Consider the following 18,464-nt stretch of genomic DNA (forward strand, 5'->3'; position numbering starts at 1 on the left):
ACTCCAAAACAAAATTATTGCAATGCTATCATAATCAATGTCTATCATTTATTTGGGATAGGACTCTGTAAAACAACAGTCTGTTTTGTGGCGTTGTGTTCTTAATCTTCTCCTCGGATGGGAAAAAGTTCATAGATTCTGTAGTAGGGGATCTCTGTGTATAGTCATAATCTAGTGAATAGTCCCGCCCATGTGCGTGGACCCCGGCAATCAAAAATAATCTCTTAAGTTGTCAAAAAATGCAGAACTGCAAAGACACTTAAGAGAGAATTTAAAGACAAATAATGCAGCCTATATCCACAGGCTACACTGTCCAGTACTTCAACTAGAAATTCCACCAAAAACAACCACACAAACAGCACAGCCTGCCCAGTTTTTTCTACAGAAAAACTTGCCTCTACCAGCAAAAGCCTCTGGAATGATAGAGAGGAAGGCATGGACAGACAAGCCCCATAGGCTGCCATTATGTGGCTTAAATAGGATACTGTGCCTTTAAGAGAACTTTCCAGAACTTCTCCCAGTATCCCAGAATGCACAGCAGGTCCCATTTACTTTCAGTTCTTTTTTCCGGCTCCTGCTAACAGGACCCTGGTGCATTGAGCTCTCCCTTTTTCAAGGGTTTATTGGAATTTTGTGCACTTTTTGGCTTAAAAGTGTTTTCAGTTTGTGTACTTGGTGTTTCCCTTCACTCCTGTGTGTTTCTTCAGGCTTTTTAGGGCTCTAAAATGCCTGCTCTATTCGGCAAGTGCCCAGCATGTGGAAGGAAGAAGGCCAAGACTGATCCACACGATGTCTGCATCCTCTGTCTCCCTGAAGCACATGTCCCTGAAGAATGTGACATCTGTCAGACCTTTTCATCAAGGACCCTGAGGGACAGGCTGAAGATTAGGCTTCAAGGCCTAGAGGAGAGACGGCTGCAGGCTGCAGGTGGGTCTGGGCAGGCTGGGAAGACTCCCTCTGCCTCTTCTGAGGCCTCTGGGGGGCGTTAATCAGAGGCAGGAAATCCAGCAAACGGTCCCGGTCTCCGTCGACGTTGATTGCTTGGACGACGACGTCTAGAGGGATGACGACGGTGTGTTAAATAATAATAATAATAAAACCACTTGTAAAGCGCCTGATTACACTAAAGACAGTGTGTCCCCGCGCGAAGAAATGCTACTGCTCCCTGAAGAGGCCGAGGTCCGGGCCAATCTGGGTCCTAGGCTACAAAGAAACAATTAGTGACTTGGAAAAAGGTAGGTTTTTAATTTTAGTCTGAATCTCGTTTCTGAGGGCTCCATGCGCAAGTCAAGAGGGAGACTGTTCCAGTGCTTACTCGCAAGAAAGCGAAAGGAACTCCCATCCTAGTCCTGCGTACACGAGGGAGCTGAAACAACATCGCTCCAGCAGATCTAAGATTCCGGGTGGGGCGATGGATAGTGAGAAGGTTGCGCAGGTAACTTGGCCCTTTTCCCTGGGCAATGCGCGGGGCAAAACAAAGAGCTTTGAACTTGATGCGCTCCTCGATAGGGAGCCAATGAAGTTTTCGTAATGCTGTTTTTCCAGATGCCCTGCGTGGAAGGTTAAGTACCAGGCGGGCAGCCGCATTTTGGATGCATTGTAATTGGTGTAAGCCTTTTCTGCTTAAGCCTAAGAGAAGAGCGTTGCCGTAGTCCAAATGTGGAGTGACTAGGGCATGAATAAGTGTCTTCCTGGCACTAATGGGGAGCAGATCGAGGACTTTACGGAGTGTTTTTAATATTCCGAAACATTTACCCGTAATTTTGCTAATCTGTTGCTTAAAAGAAAGCTCCGCATCCAGCCAAATTCCTAGATTCTTCACAGAGTCCGCTGGGCGGGGGATCGCACCTAATTCTGTTGGCCACCAGGCCTGCGACCAGGCAGAGGGGGATTTACCAACCACCAGCAGTTCTGTTTTATCGCCATTAAGGCGTAGGCAGTGGTTGTTCATCCACCCTGCCACAGATAGCATGCAGTTGGAAAAGTTGGTGGCATCCTCTGCCTGATTGTGGGTAAGTGTAATTATTAGTTGGGTATCGTCAGCATATGTGACGATATCCACACCAAAAGCTTCCACAATACGGGCTAGGGGCTCCATGTAAAGATTAAATAGCGTGGGGCTCAGACTTGAGCCCTGTGGAACCCCATGTCTCAGTTTGTGAAGAGACGATTTGTGAGGAGGGCAGTGTACCTGAAAACTCCTGTTTTCTAGAAAGGACTCTATCCATTCCAGGGCTGGTCCTACTACTCCCAAGTCCGAGAGGCGAGACAGCAGCGTTGAGTGCAGCACGGTGTCAAATGCTGCACTGAGGTCTAGTAAAACCAACGCTGCCGTCTGCCCCTCATCTGCAAGTTGTCTCAAACATTCTGTGTAGAAGAGAACCGCTGACTCTGTAGAGTGACCTGCTCTAAACCCTGACTGCGTGAAATGGAGAAGAGAGTTCTCCTCGACAAATTTCATGAGTTGACTGTTCACTATCTTCTCCACAACTTTCCCACAGAAGGGGAGGAGAGAGATAGGACGGAGATTTTGTAGCTGGAAAATATGTATATTAGCTTTTTTTTTCAGGGGTATAACTTGTGCCATTTTCCATACATCAGGCACGTGACATTCCTGAAAAGATAAGGTGACCAGATGTTCAATCTGCTCAATCATACAGTCAATGACACACTTACAACGATTGGGGGCGATCACATCAGGGGGGGAGCCGGACTGGATGCCATTTACGATGGGCAGCAGGTCTACCCTCTCAGGAACTATAAAGTGAGTCAGATGGGCCTTGGTGGCAGAATCCCTTCTCACTACCGAGTATTTAGTCGGTGTGCTACCTGTAAAGGTGGCATGTATTAAATCCACTTTTTTTATGAAGAAATCTGCGATGTCATCGCATAATTCATTAGTGTAGGTATCTTGGGCCTCAATTCTGGTTGAGGCCGTGAGCTCTTTATAGATCAAAAAGAGTTCCTTAGTAGGGTTCACCTTCTCCCCGGGGCTCCGGGTCGAGACGGCGTGAGAAGTCGACGTCGAAAGGCCTGGGTAGGCCGCCGTCGAAGTCACCGTCGACGACGACGTCAGCGTCGAGACGTCGAAGAAGGACTGACAGGCACCGGCGCTCGCCGTCGAAGCGACACCGCCGGTCGCCGTCGAGGGAACGGTCGGCGTCGAGGGGCTCCTCGACGTCGAGGTCCTCGGACAAGCGGTCGGCGCCGAGGAGGAATCGACGCTCATCGTCGAGGACTGCAAGTTCGACGTCGCGGAAGCGACGTTCGGCGTCGAGGAAGAAGCGCTCGACGTCGTGGAGGCGGCGTTTGACGCCGGAGTAGCGGAGGCGACGTTCGACGCCGAAGAAGCGACGCTCGACGTCGAGAAGAAAGAGGTCGGTGTCTTCGAGGCTTTCCAGCTCTCCTAAGCGGCGCAGAAGGAGTTCTGGCGCCAGAAGTCACGCTGGGTCGGGTGGAGGACGCCGGAGACGGAGGTCACCTACTGGAGGGGCTGAGTCGCAGTCCCCTCCCCCGAAGAAGTCACCGGGCTCGGTGTACTCTGTGGTTTATGCATCACCTTGGCCTAAGACCCCTCCTCCTCCTTTACCTAGAGAGGATCCTCCCATCAATCCTCCTCTTCCGCCCGCAGGGCAACCACCACCACCACTTCCGCCACGTGGGCCTGCTCCTCGGTCGGAGATGCCTTTTCCTCCTCCGAGGTCGGTGTCTCTTCCTCCGCTACCTACACCGCCTAAGGGGACTCCAAAACCTCTACCCCAGGATAGGCCAAGGAAGACGCCTCCACGGAGGCCTGCGGAGCGTCCACGTACTGGGAGATCGCGCTCTCGCTCCAGGAGAAGGGAACTATCGCGCAACAGGTCATCCACATGGTCGAGACGACGCCACAGGAGGCGAAGGTCTCGTTCGCAGACAAGGTCCTCGGGGACCAGGGACTATTCTCCGACGTTGTCGGAGGCACCGGGGACAAGGGTGTCACCGGTTGACGATCTGGTGTCCTTTCATGATGTCCTTTTACGAGGTGCAGCGAAGTTGGGCATTTCGTTAACGGTACCCACGCCCAAGACGTCGGTGATATTCGAGACGCTTCACCAGAAACATCTGTCTCGGCCCTTACTGCCACTGGTACCGGGCCTGAGGGAGCCGGCAATAGACCTTTTCCTCACCCCGGCGGTGACTAAGGCGAGACTGCAGAAAAAATACCGGGCTCCCGACTCGGATCCGGCCTTTCTACGGGTAGAACTCCCTCCAGACTCTGTGATAGTGACGGCGGCTCGTAAACAGCATGCCACCACTCCGTCATCTACAGTCCCACCAGATAAGGAATCTAGATGGCTGGATTCTGCTGGGAGGAAGGTTTATGGGACATCGGCGACGTCCATGAAGGCTGTGAGTGACACGGCCTTGTTGGGGCGGTATGACCGAGCCCTCTGGGAATCCCTCCAGCAGTTTGTGGAACTCCTGCCTCGTGACAAGAGAAAAGATTTCCAGGAGGTGTTGAATGAAAGGATGCTGGTGGCGAATCAGGTCATCAGTGCTGCAGCTGTTTCTTCCTTACTGGCGGCGCATGGCTTCTGCCATGGGATTAACCAGCGAAGACCCGCTTGGCTCCGCCTCACGTCATTAAAACCTGACACACAACAAAGGGTTGCCAATCTACCATTCTCTGGCGAAACCCTGTTTGGAAAACACGCCGATGACGAAATGGCCCGCATGAAAGTGGAGGCCGAAACGCTCACGGCGGTGGGCCTGGAAAAGCTTAAGGATACCAAGAAATCGTACCGCCCGTTCCAGAGAAAGTTCGGTGGACAGGGCAGAGGGCGTGGCCAGGCTTCGGGACAGCAACAGCAGCAACAACAGCAGCAGTTCCGAAGGCCGTTCCAGAAGCGCCAGAGAGGAAGAGGCGGCCAACAGTCGGCAACAGCGACTAAAGGCCCGGCCGGGTCTAGGCCCTGAGCGCTTACTTCCCCTACATCCGTTACCCACTCCGGTGGGGGGAAGCGTTCAATTTTTTCTGGCAGAGTGGAGAAAAATTACTCGGGACAAGTGGGTGGTGAATATTGTTTGCAATGGATACAGTCTTCGGGTTACCAGCCCGCCTCCAGCAATTCCACCGGTCAGCTCGCAGTTTCAGCTGCGCGAGCTCCAGGCGGAGGCCGATATCTGTTAAGGAAAAGGGCGATAGAAGACGTACCTCGGTCTCAAAGAGGAAGAGGTCTGTACTCCCGGTTCTTCCTGGTTCGCAAGAAGGACAAGAACGAGTTCAGGCCCATTCTGGACTTGCGACAGGCAAACAAGTGGATTCGCAGAGAAAAGTTTCGCATGCTGTCGTTGCATCAGATTTATCCTCAGTTGCAACAGGGTGATTGGCTGTGTGCTATAGACCTGCAAGATGCGTACTTCCATGTGCCCATTGCACACAAACACAGGAAGTTCCTGCGATTCCAAGTCGGCGCCAATCATTATCAATACACAGTACTGCCATTCGGACTGAAGTCTGCGCTGAGAACATTCTCGAAGTGCATGGCGGTGGTAGCGGTGCACCTGAGAAAGAACAAGGTGTTCGTCTACCCGTACCTGGACGATTGGTTGATTAAGGCCTCCTCCTTCTCGGAAGCGCAAGCCCATTTCCAGAAGACGTGCGTTCTCTTGAACAAGCTGGGGTTGCACATCAACATGTCCAAGTCTGTCCCGACTCCGGTTCAGTGCATACAGTACTTGGGAGCCTCCATCAATACGCTGTCAGCAAGCGTGTCTCCTTCGGAGGAGAGACGATTATCACTCCTTCGGAAGGCTCAGGCTCTTATGACCACTCCATCTACAACAGTGTCTTCTCTACTGGGATCGATGGCCTCTTGTATCTTCCTAACGCACACGCACGGCTGCACATGAGACCGTTGCAGGAGTGCTTGGAGGACCAGTGGGATCAGAGGAAAGGATCTTGGGACGACAAGATAAGACTGTCTCTGCATGCTCTTCAGTCTCTGAAGTGGTGGTGTTCAGCAGAGAATCTCCTCAGAGGGGTCCCTTTCCACAAGGACATTCCCACTCAGACTGTCGTGACGGATGCTTCTCTCCAAGGATGGGGGGCGCACTCCGGAGACTTACAGATTCAGGGAACGTGGTCCCCGATGGAGGCCACGTATCACATCAATTTCCTGGAACTCAGAGCTGTTCACTTGGCACTGAAGGCCTTTCATCCGTCCTTTCAGACCAACTCGCTGCTTGTACAGACGGACAATACGACCACGATGTATTACCTCAACAAGCAGGGGGGTTCAAGATCGCGCACCCTGTCACAGGAGGCGCAGGCGATCTGGCATTGGCTTCTGGCCAGAGGACTGACTATAATGGCTACCCATCTGCCAGGTGTGCAAAATGTTCAGGCGGACGCACTGAGCAGACTGCTCCAGGAAAACCATGAATGGGTCATAAACGACGAAGTACTAGGAGAAGTCTTCGCAAGATGGGGGACTCCAGACGTAGATCTGTTCGCCACCACCGAAAACAACAAATGCCGAGACTTCGCCTCCAGGTACTACCAGCGGGGGACGCTGGGGAATGCGTTATGGATCGACTGGTCGAACAGCTTTCTGTACGCTTTTCCACCCATTCCCCTGATTCCGGCGGTACTCATCAAGCTGGCCCGGTCCAGGGCGCGGATGATACTTATTGCTCCGGAATGGCCCAGGCAGTGGTGGTTCACGGACCTGCTTCACCGGTCTCTCCTTCCTCACATGCGGCTGCCGTGCAGGCCGGACCTTCTCACGAAGTTCGGGGGACAGATGCTGCACCCCAACCTCTCGTCTTTGAGTTTGGCTGCATGGCTCCTGAGATAGTGCAATATGGCCATTTGAATCTGCACGAAGATTGCATGGACATACTGAAGGAGTCTAAACGACCTTCCACTCGGACTTCCTATGCTTACAAGTGGAAGAGGTTCTGTATCTGGTGCAAGTCCAAGAACTATGACCCGACGACGTGCAAGGAGGATGTCATTCTTCCTTACCTTCTACATTTGGCGCAGTCTGGCCTTAATGTTCATTCCATTAAGGTTCATCTAGCTGCATTGACTGCCTACAGGAAATGCCCTTCACAGACTTCCTTCTTCCAGATCCCTGTGATCAAAGATGTTCTGGAAGGCTTGAAGAAAGTATTCCCTCCTGTCAGGCTTCCTTCGCCCTCATGGGAATTGAATGTGTTGCTGTCCAGATTGATGAAGGAGCCTTTTGAACCTATTCATAAGGCTTCGTTGCAGCACCTGTCCTGGAAGGCGGCGTTCCTCGTGGCCATTACATCGGCCCGCAGGGTGAGTGAAATTCAGGCGTTGTGTTGCCAAGAACCTTATACTGTATTTCATGCTGCTACGGTTGTTATGCGTACTCACCCTAAATTTCTTCCCAAGGTTATTTCTGATTTTCATGTCAACCAGACGATAACTTTGCCTACGTTTTTTCAGAATCCTTCATCTCCAGCGGAAAGGTCTTTACATTCCCTGGATGTTAGGAGGGTGTTGAAATTTTATCTGGATAAAACCAAAGATATTCGTAGGTCAGACCAATTGTTTATGAATTATGGATCGGTCAGGACGGGTCTTGTGACCTCAAAGCAGTCCATCTCTAGGTGGATTGTGTCCTGCATACAGCTGTGTTACCAAAAAGCTAATAAGACCTTAGGGGGTAAACCTAAGGCTCATTCCACCAGGGGCAAAGCTGCCACGACTGCTTTGCTCCGTAATGTTCCAATTGCAGAAATCTGCAAGGCGGCTACTTGGAAGTCGGTCCATACCTTTGCTAAGCATTACTGCCTGGACACTGATGCCAGGGCAGACGCTCAGGTTGGGCAGGCTTCGCTGCGAAATCTGTTTGCACAATAGTGGTGTTATTTCTTTTTTCTCCACCGCCGCTTTGGTGTGGGGATGGGCTTGCCATTCTATTCACTAGATTATGACTATACACAGAGATCCCCTACTACAGAAGGAGTAGTTTCTGTCCTGTAACTCCAGTTCTGTAGTAGGGGTATCTCTGTTATAGTCATAAGCGCCCGCCCTCCTCCCCGGTGGAGAAAGATTTTCATGTCAGGAATGCTACAGGTCTGGCGTGTTACGCCTTCAAAAAGAACTGAAAGTAAATGGGACCTGCTGTGCATTCTGGGATACTGGGAGAAGTTCTGGAAAGTTCTCTTAAAGGCACAGTATCCTATTTAAGCCACATAATGGCAGCCTATGGGGCTTGTCTGTCCATGCCTTCCTCTCTATCATTCCAGAGGCTTTTGCTGGTAGAGGCAAGTTTTTCTGTAGAAAAAACTGGGCAGGCTGTGCTGTTTGTGTGGTTGTTTTTGGTGGAATTTCTAGTTTTAGTACTGGACAGTGTAGCCTGTGGATATAGGCTGCAATATTTGTCTTTAAATTCTCTCTTAAGTGTCTTTGCAGTTCTGCATTTTTTGACAACTTAAGAGATTATTTTTGATTGCCGGGGTCCACGCACATGGGCGGGACTATTCACTAGATTATGACTATAACAGAGATACCCCTACTACAGAACTGGAGTTACAGGACAGAAACTACTCCTTCTGTTGGACTTGGCCCTTTTGGCAGGTTCACACTGAAACTTTTTGCTTTTTCCTAGCCTGTTTCTGTAACCTGGTGTTGGTGATTTTAGGCCTCTGCGCACTTTTTCACTGTGGTACAGTGTAAAGTGCGTGAGCTCTCTGTGTATGTGTGGTGAGTGGCCTGCCCTCCCATAGGAATGCATGGGGAATATGTGTGTCCATGGTAGTTCCTGATGTGTGGGGAGTGCAGGGTCAAGTTTGGTATGTGCGAACTCGTGAGATTGAATGCTGCGCGATGATGTGTGCAGCTTTAATGTGTCTAGTGTGAAGTGCCACTTCTAGAAGTTGGTGTGTCTGTGCAGTGAATGTGCTGGCAAATGATTGGCTGGAGCTGGCTGGTGTGCCTGGCTCTAGAAGTCAGGATGAGTCTGCCTCGGTGGCGAATGGGAGATCTGCATGATTGATGTGAGGGAGGAGTACACCTGGGACCTGAATAGGGCTGGGCTTTCCCCACACAATGCTGGCTCCGCCCCCTGTGGTGCGACTGATGACCCTAGCCTGACTAGTGAATGGGAAGAGGGGCTGAGCACAACACAGTGCTCCAAAACCAGTTGCATCTGGTTTTTCCCTTCACCCTGTAGCCACAGACAAAGGATTTTGCTGTATAAAAAGGGGGCTGTGACCCCATGAAAGTGTTCTTGTTTTCCTGACTAGAATCTGCCAGGGGCGTGCTGCTGCTGGGGTCCAGTGGAAGGCTGGCCTCCCTGGGCCCTGCCCAGCCCCTGGATGCTGGGGGACTTCTTTCTGGGACCCTGCTGCTGACTGGGATGATTTTTATGACCCTTTGGCGCTATTTTTCCCTTTAGGGGCTAGATTGCTGTACCTTTAGCGCCTGTGGCACTTTCCCTGCATCTGGCCCGTGTATTTTTGCTCGTGTTTATAGCAGGAGCCCACCCTGCTTTATCGTCACATTCGGAGGGAGCCTACCCCTCAATTGCGCTCGTTATCATTATTTTCAGGACGGGTGCCCACCCCGTGTTTGTGCGCCTTAGCGAGTGCCCACCTCGCTTCTACATGTTTATTGCCTACCGAGGGTGCCCACCCCTCATTTGCCGACACGAGAAGCCGCCCCCGTAGGGAGAGAGAGACTGGAGATGCTGCCCGCGGTCAAAAAGGAAGCCAGTGCTACGTGGGGAGGCCGGGGTCCTTCCCCGGATGGCCGCAAGCAGTCCCGGAGCCTTTTGGGCTACATTTGATGAAGTCCCGGTCCCGAGATGGGGGGCCGGGTGAAGATGCAGGCGTGGGCTCCCAAGCAGAGGAGAGAGCCCCGCCCGCACTGCCGACCGGAGGAGCCTCCCCAGCAGAGAATAGCCCGGTGAGTGGAAACGGGCTGGGGGCTCCAGGCGGGTGTTAGTGCCAGCACGAGGCACAGTATATCGGTGGCACATAGGGCGGCCCGAATGGCAGTGGGCTCCCTCACCATTTTACAGAGCCCAGTGGGGCTCCAACCCAAGCCCATATTTGTTTAAGAGTCCCTGTGAGGGGCTTGGGGGCACAGTTGTTTATTACGAGGCCCCAGAGCTGAAGGGTCATTTCGAGTGTTCAGAACGGCCCCGTTGGCAGCGGGCTGCTCCCACCTATGGGGGCATGAATATTTTAGGAGCCAGAGGGCTCCAATGGGCATGTGTGCTTAAAGCCCCTATCGCTCCAACCTTTGGGGGCACATTTGTTTTCAGAGTCTGTGTGGCTCTAACCTTGCCTCATTTTTAAGCGCTAGTGTGTGGGGGCCTTAATGACTCCAGAGCCTAGGTGGCTCCAGCGACAGGCGCAGTTTGGTTCCTAGGGGCTAGCCAGAGCCCTTGCCGCAGTTTGAAGTTTCGAGGTATCAGATACAGGGTGCGCCAAACATACTATAAACAATACATTTCCTAGTACCACATCACTCTAGCCCATAAATCACATTAGGCAATTATCATCACAAACATAGTAGAAATCATATTGCGCAAAAATCACCTTAGGGCCTTGCGCCCTAACCACATACCAGCCCACTACTTGTTGGGCAGCTGCACCGTTTAGGCGCCAATGGAGAAAGAGTCCCTGAGAGGGACAGAGGTGCCAGGCCGTTCACAGCTGCACAGCACTTAGTGCCAGCTGCAGCGTTTAGGCCCTTGTGATTGTTCTCAGCTGCCCAGCAAGTAGTGGGCAGCTGCAACGTTTAGGTTTGCGCAGATGGCGCACCCCTGACTGGCGCTGCGATGGCAGCGCGCCCTGACATTCTGGACACAGGGCATTTCAACCCCTTCTTGAGAGGGCCAGTTGGCCAGGGGGCTGGTATGTGGTTAGGGCGCAAGGCCCTAAGGTGATTTTTGCGCAATATGATTTCTACTATGTTTGTGATGATAATTGCCTAATGTGATTTATGGGCTAGAGTGATGTGGTGCTAGGATATGTATTGTTTATAGTATGTTTGGCGCACCCTGTATCTGATACCTCTAAACTTTGGTTTATGATTGAGGTTGTTTTACCTATGTAGGTTTATGCTATTGAGATGTTTTCACTCTGTGAGTTTCACCCCTAAATGTGAGTTATTCTTAGGGGGGTAGGGTCTAATGTGTTCAGACTAGTGAGGAGATTGCCTACTGTATTTATACTGGTTAGGCCTAATGGGATTGCTGCGTAATGTGCTTTGCCTTTATGCTTGTGTTATACTTCTAAAGGTGCTCATGCTTAGAAGTTTGCTTTGCCTAGTATAGTTTATACTAGAGAGGTTATGTGTTCATGCGTGATCTAGGCCTATGGTTATTAGTATTGCGTAGTGTGTACCTACATTTACCGGTGGTTACTGGTGGTGTTCTAAAATTGTCAGTTTGTGCTACAACTGTTCTAAGTACTAATTCTAACAAGTGCTTGTTCCTTGACAGTGGCCCATGTGGCCCTGTCCCATGTAAATAATCCCTTGTGAGTATTGCCCGTGCCAGTTGGCACCATGTATATTGTGTTATTACTATCTGATGTGTTTTTTACAATACAAAAGTTATTTTTATATAACCTTGTGTGGAGTTCTTTTTGTAGTGTGCCTGGGATGTTGTTGCTGTGTGCGTGCGCAAATGCTTTACACATTGCCTCTGGGATAAGCCTGTCTGCTCGTGCCAAGCTACCAAGGGGGTGAGCAGGGGTTATCTTGGCGTGTGACTCCCTTGCCCTGACTAGAATGGTGGTTTCTGCCTGGCTTTGGCGCAAGCCTTAGCCAATCAGAAATCCCAGTTCTAACAGATTCTTTCAGTCTGTTTTTTCAAACCGGTTGGTTTCTTCAAATATTTACAGAGAACATTTGTCACAGTACTGTTTGTTTCCTGTTTTGTGCTGAAGGAAATGCCCCTAGTGAAAGCTCTGCTTTAACAAGTCAGAACTAATACTTTTAAGTCAAGTCAAGGACATTTGTATCGCGCACAAATCACATCCGGGGAGTCTCATGGCGCTTGCAGGTGGCTCTGACAAGAGGAACAGGTGGTCTAATATGCAAATAGCCAAGTCTTTAGCTTCTTGCGAAAACAGCTGTGTTCAGGGATGATGCGGAGATTAAGAGGCATTTTATTCCATGAGGCAGGGGCAAGAAAAGAGAACGCGCGCCCTCCGTTTCTGGAGGTCAGTATTCACCGTGGCGTCAGTCGTGACTCATTACTAGATCTCAGTTCTCTTTGAGGCTGATACCATTTTACCGTTTCCATACATGTGTTTGTGGACCAAGCATAGGGTTTTGAAGAGAATTCGCTTTTTCACCGGGAGCCAGTGAAGGCTTTTTAAACAGGGGGCCGATGGGGATCTTCGTGGAAGATTGAGAATCAGCTTGGCTGCAGTGTTCTGAAGGACCTGGAGGCTGTTCAAAAGATGTTCATTTATGGAGGATAGAAGCGCAGTCCCATAGTCCATTCTGTTTATGATTAAACGATTAAACCCTGGACTAGGGTTTTCCGGGCCTCAACAGGGATCCACTTAAAAACTTTCCCCAGGCTACGCATTAGTCCGAAGCAAGTACCCACAATATGATTAATCTGGTTTTCCATGGATAATTTGTTGTCCATGTAGACACCCAGATTCCGGACTGATTCCTTGGGCACTGGACAGTTTCCCAAATTAGCTGGCCACCAGTCATTGGTCCAGTGTTCTGCAGCTTTGCCGAAAAGGATAATTTCTGATTTGCTGCCATTTAACTGAAGGTGGTTGGTGTTCATCCATTTCTCAACATGGATCAGGCAGTTTTTGAAACGTTGTTTGGTTTCATTTGGATTTGGACCCAGTGTGATTAAAATCTGGGTATCGTCAGCCTAGGACAGAACATCAAAACCATAGGCTCTACTCACTCTGGCCAGTGGTGTCATATAGTAATTAAAAAGCGTTGGGCTCCAAAATAGAACCCTGTGGAACACCCATCTTTACAGGTCTTTCACCTGCTACGTTCCTTTCGATCTGCACAGCTGTTGTACGTTCAGATAGGTAGCTAGTGAGCCATTTTAGGATGGTGCCTCTGACACCAATCTGCCACAGCCGTTGAATTAAGATGCGATGGGAGATGGTGTCAAAGGCCGCTGACAAGTCGAGCAGGACATTGTCCACAACCTCGACCAGCGCTGTCTCCGTGCTGTGTGATGCCCTGAAGCCGGATTGCGAAGGGTCTAGGAGTCCTTGATTTTCAAGGTGGCTCACAAGCTGTTTGGTAACAAGGAATTCTAGCATTTTTCCGAAATATGGGAGTTATGAAATGGGCCGGTAATTTAAAAGGATGTTAGGATCGGCCGAGGGCTTTTTTAAGATTGGTCTTATTCTAGCTGCTTTCCATGTAGTAGGAAAGTCTGCTTCCAAGAGTGATTTATTGAATAAACCAGTCAGATGTTCTACCAGTACAGGAGCAAGTGTGGAAAAAAGTTTAGGGGAGATATGGTCTGTAGGGGACCCAGATTTTATTTTCAACCCGGCCATCATGATAGCATCGCTATCAAGTCTTTCAAACTCATTTAAAACATATGGCGGGTCTGGAGACAAATTTGTCAAGACTTCAGGCTGCGTTATGTTAAGAAGAGAGGAAAAGAGAGGTGAATAGCGGTTCTTTTATCCTCAAAAAATTTCGAAAGAGCGTCTGTCCACTCTTGGGAGTTCGGTATTTCTAATGGGCTTCTGGAGGTAGTGAATTCTTTCAGAATTTGGTAAAGTTCTCTGGAAGAATTTTCAGCTTTATTTATCCGTTTCGTAAGGAACGCCCTCTGTGTCTCCTTTATGCCTCAATCTTAAATACAATGATTTCAATGTGGTTAGAGACAAAGTTTTCTAGACTAACAATGTTAACATTGTGGAAGGCTGCGATTAGTAGGTCGCCCCCTCTGCTGTCTATCCTATCGAGTCGTGTTATTTTGTACTTGGGAGGGAAGGCAGTGTGTACGTCGGGAGAGGCATTTTCGTGCAGCCAGGTTTCGGAGACAAAGCAAATATCCGGAGCTTCAGAGTCAAGAAGACTCCAGATTTCTAGCGCATGTTTTGAATTGATCGGGCATTAAAATATATAGCATTAAGTTGTTTACCGTACCTACAAGTATTGAGCAAGTTTGTGCTGGGCGATACGAAGGTCTTAGTCTGGTTAGAAGGAAAAGCCAGACAAGAGATGTCAGGACACCTAGCTATTTCTGCTATTAGGGTCTCGGAGGGGTCGATCAAGGCGGTATTTATTTTATTTATTTCCTCGCTAGAATATCTGAAGTTAGTCATGTTTCCAAGTGAGTGGAGCTAAAACAACAATACGTTACCAGGTGGGTAGGCGCAAGGGTCCAGGCGGCTGGCGGCGTTCGGGCGCAGACGGGCGCGGACGGGCGCAGACGGGCTTGCCTTTGGCGCGCCGCTACGCGTGTCCGCTCCCTACTCCTGTTTAAATAGAAGGTGGATGAGAAAAGGACTGGAATGTTAGACTGTGCTTCCGGTAGTGTAACTGGAAGTGTATGGTGCCAAAAAGCAGATCCTCCGTTCAAACGGCACAAGCCGTGACGGACAGGGGTCTATGGCAGGTGAAAGAGGCAGAAATGTGAAGGAGACGGTCTTTGTACGGCGCAAGTTTAAAAGCAGTGAGAGCGTAGGTTGAAACAGTTTTCCTGTATTCTTCAGTTTTCACACGAACATTAAAAGCTAACACAAAGTTAAAACAGTTTTCCTGTATTTATCAGCCTTCATACAAACATACCAGCATTATCAGATTTGGGCACAAAACAACAGCGAGGACCTCGGTCAGAGGTGCCGTTGCGCGCGTCCGCTCCCTGTAGGAGAGTAGGGTCTGCTTTCCTATGGTCACCCCAATTTTTGCTTTTTGCTTCACTGGTTTTCGACTTAATGTGGCTGTGGGCCTGCTAATCAGACCCACAGCCCTGCTGTTCTCTCTCTAAATTCACACCATGTACTTTAGGTACATCACCAATTGGGATTTGGGTCACTCTTATGAGTCCCTGTACAGTGTCCTTTAGGTACCCAGGGCATAGGTGCACCCAAGGCCTACCAGGGGCTGCATCATATCTGTTGCCTCCCCTGGCTGGCCATTTAAACTGACACAACTGGCTGATCACTCAGCTGGGGCAACACCGTGTAATCACCCCTTGCTTAGATATAGTATTCCTATGTCTAACCTTATATCTGGACATATATACACCTATAAGTCACTCCTATGGCAGGCCTTAACAATCCTGAAGGCAGAGTGCTTGGTTTTATGTGAGATGGTGCTCTAGCATGAGCTGAGCCTGTCTACAGCTTTCGGAACCATGTCCTTATAGCTGTTCTAGGATATTGCCATACCATATACTCTAAAGTGCATTATGAACCTTGCGGTTAAATGCTATCTTTGGTTTGGCTTTATCAAAACATGTCGTGTAAGGTGTCATACGCTTTGGAATACTACCCCCTTGCCAGTTCTGGCGACGGGGGTAGCATTCCACCCTTCTAGAGGGAGAAGACATGTTACTTCCATTAATCCCGGTTAAAGTTAACCAGAGCCTCAGCATCACAAAATGGATGCTGCTGCCACAGACACAAGTCTGACCTCCTGCTGCTGGGAGACCTTCTAGCGAGGGAGGCTTGGACAATAGGTTTCCTGTCACAGGGAGGTGCTAGCACCACCCCAGACAGGCTATAGTGTATTGGGGCAGGGAGGGCTGAATGAAATGAGACACTGCATAGGGCACACAAGGTGTCCCATGCATAGTCCAGTTCAAACCGGTGCTGGGGCACTCCATCCCCAGCTCTGGCGCGAAACTGGACAAAGGAAAAGGGGTGTAACCACCCCCTTCCTGGGTCCCACCCATAGGAGGGACCTAGCAGGTAATCCAGCCCCTAGATTTGGTATATAGGTAGGATCTCAGTCCCAAGACTTTAGATATATCCTGACTGAAACTCTGATACGAAACTCTGGACCTTCGACATCCTACTCGACGTAGAAGACTGAAGAATCTACCTTGTGGTCAAGGAGTGACCACCCTGTGCAAGCAGGCACCATCAAGCGCTCAACGGTTTGCTTTGTCGTTGCTCCCGCCGGAGCTCGAACAGAGAGCCTGACAAGACCCGGACTTCCAGACATCCAACAGCCCGATCCACAGCCACAGCAAAGCTGAGACCAGTGGAGGCGACGAGAGACGTGGAACCGGCCATCTTGGAAAGCCAGCGAATTGCTTTCCGTGCAACTTCTGAGGCACCCTAGAAGTTGTGCATTGGGGATTGAGAAGCCCTAGCCCCGAGCACCAACTGCACCGAAGATCACCTCTCCACACTCACCGAGTGCTGCATGGGGCCCTTTTGCCTTTTCCTGCTCAACACGTCTGTCCGGTCACTTGCCTGTTGGCTAGTGGCCTCTGTGACGACAAAACCCGAAATCTACACCATTGGTCTGGTTGCTCCAGACTGGCCCTTGCTTCCCTGCGAAGGAGAAGCCCCTCAGTCCTTGCTGGCCTGAGTAAGAAGCCATCTTCGATTCCTACGTGGGTTGCATTTGCCAAAGCCTGTTGACTCCAAATCGAGAACCGACACCGCCGACAGCGAGAGCCTTCATGGGACAGTCCGTATCCAGCTCCTGGTCGTCGTCGACACCTCCTGGTCCACGTGGCTGCAGAGACAAGCTTCACGACATCACCTGATTGCTTCCCAACATCGCCTGATTCCTTCCTGGTCACTGGCTAGTGACCCAGACTCTGTCCCCTCTGCTTTCAGGTACTCTTCATCCTGGATCCACCCTTGAATCCAACCATCTCCTGGTCGCCTGCAGCATCTTTTCTCCAAGGCTCCATAGAACTCCACGACGAAACCCGACACACTTTGGGACCTATGCACCCGCTTCCTGTGGGTGAGGTAACGCGAGTACTGCGGTGCTCCTGTGAAGATTAACTCTCCTAGTGTCCTAGTTTCAAGTGGTTAGCTTCTAGTCCAGTCGGAAGACTCCTAATTCTTTAACTTTGTAACTTTACGCACCCATTGACTTCTATGTGTGCACGCGTGCGCAATTAGACACTGCACACGCATCCTGTGGGCCTCCTGCTCCCTAACAACTGTTAGTCCATTGTAGCCCCAGCGATTCCTAAGGCCCTAGGCCTTTCCATTGTTCGTGACGTGGTTCTTATACCACTATTTTAGTATATGGTTTAGCGGGCCACCAGGGCCTATCCATATTTGTGAAACTTATTGTATGTTATATTAAGTTTCTTGTTATGCGCGTGTGCCTCTGCCCTCATAAAGAGTTCAGAGGATTGATTTAGAAATAAACACATATATATTTTGAATATATAACCTGTGTGGTGTCCTTTCATTTGGTATTAAAGGGATTGCATATGGTAAAACAGCTGGCTTCACATGCCCTCTTGAGTTAAGCCTAAGACTGCTTTTTTCCATGCTACCACTAGGATAGCTGGTCTATAAGGTTGACTTTACAACCATCACCATAAGGGTTGTTTGGACTGGTGCAAGGTGCTCACTAGAATAGTGAACATCATATACCAGGCCAAATTCTCACACTCCCTACTCCTGTTTAAATAGGAGGTGGATGAGAAAAGGACTGGAATGTTAGATTGTGCTTCCGGTAGTGTAACCGGAAGTGTATGGTGCCAAAAAGCCGACCCTCCGTTCAAACGGCCCAAGCCGTGACGGACCGGGGTCTATGGCAGGTGAAAGAGGCAGAAAATGTGATGGAGACGGTCTTTGTACGACGCAAGTTTAAAAGCAGTGAGAGCGTAGGTTGGAACAGTTTTCCTGTATTCTTCAGTTTTCACACGAACATTAAAAGCTAACAAAGTTAAAACAGTTTTCCTGTATTCATCAGCCTTCATACAAACATACCAGCATTGTCAGATTTGAGCACAAACCAACAGCGAGGACCTCGGTCAACTTTGATACATTAAGTTGGTGGACCTATTCCCCAGTTCAGACAATAACCCTACAGAATATGTTAGATTTCTTTCTGGATTCTTATAATGATTGATTACATGTCCTTTTTTTACCCATTTTACCACTACTTAGACGCTGGTGAATCATTGTAAAATGTATCTGTTTGCAGTTTTGGAATGCTTTAAGGCGAACTGATGAATTTGAAAAATGAGAGCGTGTAAAGTAATTTTTACGCTGTCATTAAAACCCTAAAGTATACATAAAAGTGATGGATGCAATGCTAGAATGAATCTCAGCCACTAGTAATTACCCAGGCCACATCCTAGTCTTTCGTTATTTTGCACACATGCCACATTAGTTTGGACCCAGCCAAACAGCCATATGCAAATCAGTCTTGACCCTTCACCAATGAGAACAGTCCAGCCTAAACTGCCCGGCTGGGACCTCCCTGAGCTGGGAGACAAGCAAACCAGGACCAGCTTTGTCCTATTTAGCCAAGTATAGCTTGTTTTCAGTCA

General features: G+C 49.7%; 1 protein-coding gene across 1 annotated transcript in view; it reads left to right on the plus strand.

Annotated features, from left to right (window-relative positions):
• The window catches only part of PCCA (propionyl-CoA carboxylase subunit alpha), a 2,354,189-nt gene that overhangs the window by 2,274,407 nt on the left and 61,318 nt on the right, over positions 1-18,464 (plus strand). The window lies entirely within an intron of this gene.

This window comes from Lissotriton helveticus, chromosome 8 (genome assembly GCF_964261635.1).
Source record: "Lissotriton helveticus chromosome 8, aLisHel1.1, whole genome shotgun sequence".
In the NCBI taxonomy this organism is placed as follows: domain Eukaryota; kingdom Metazoa; phylum Chordata; class Amphibia; order Caudata; family Salamandridae; genus Lissotriton; species Lissotriton helveticus.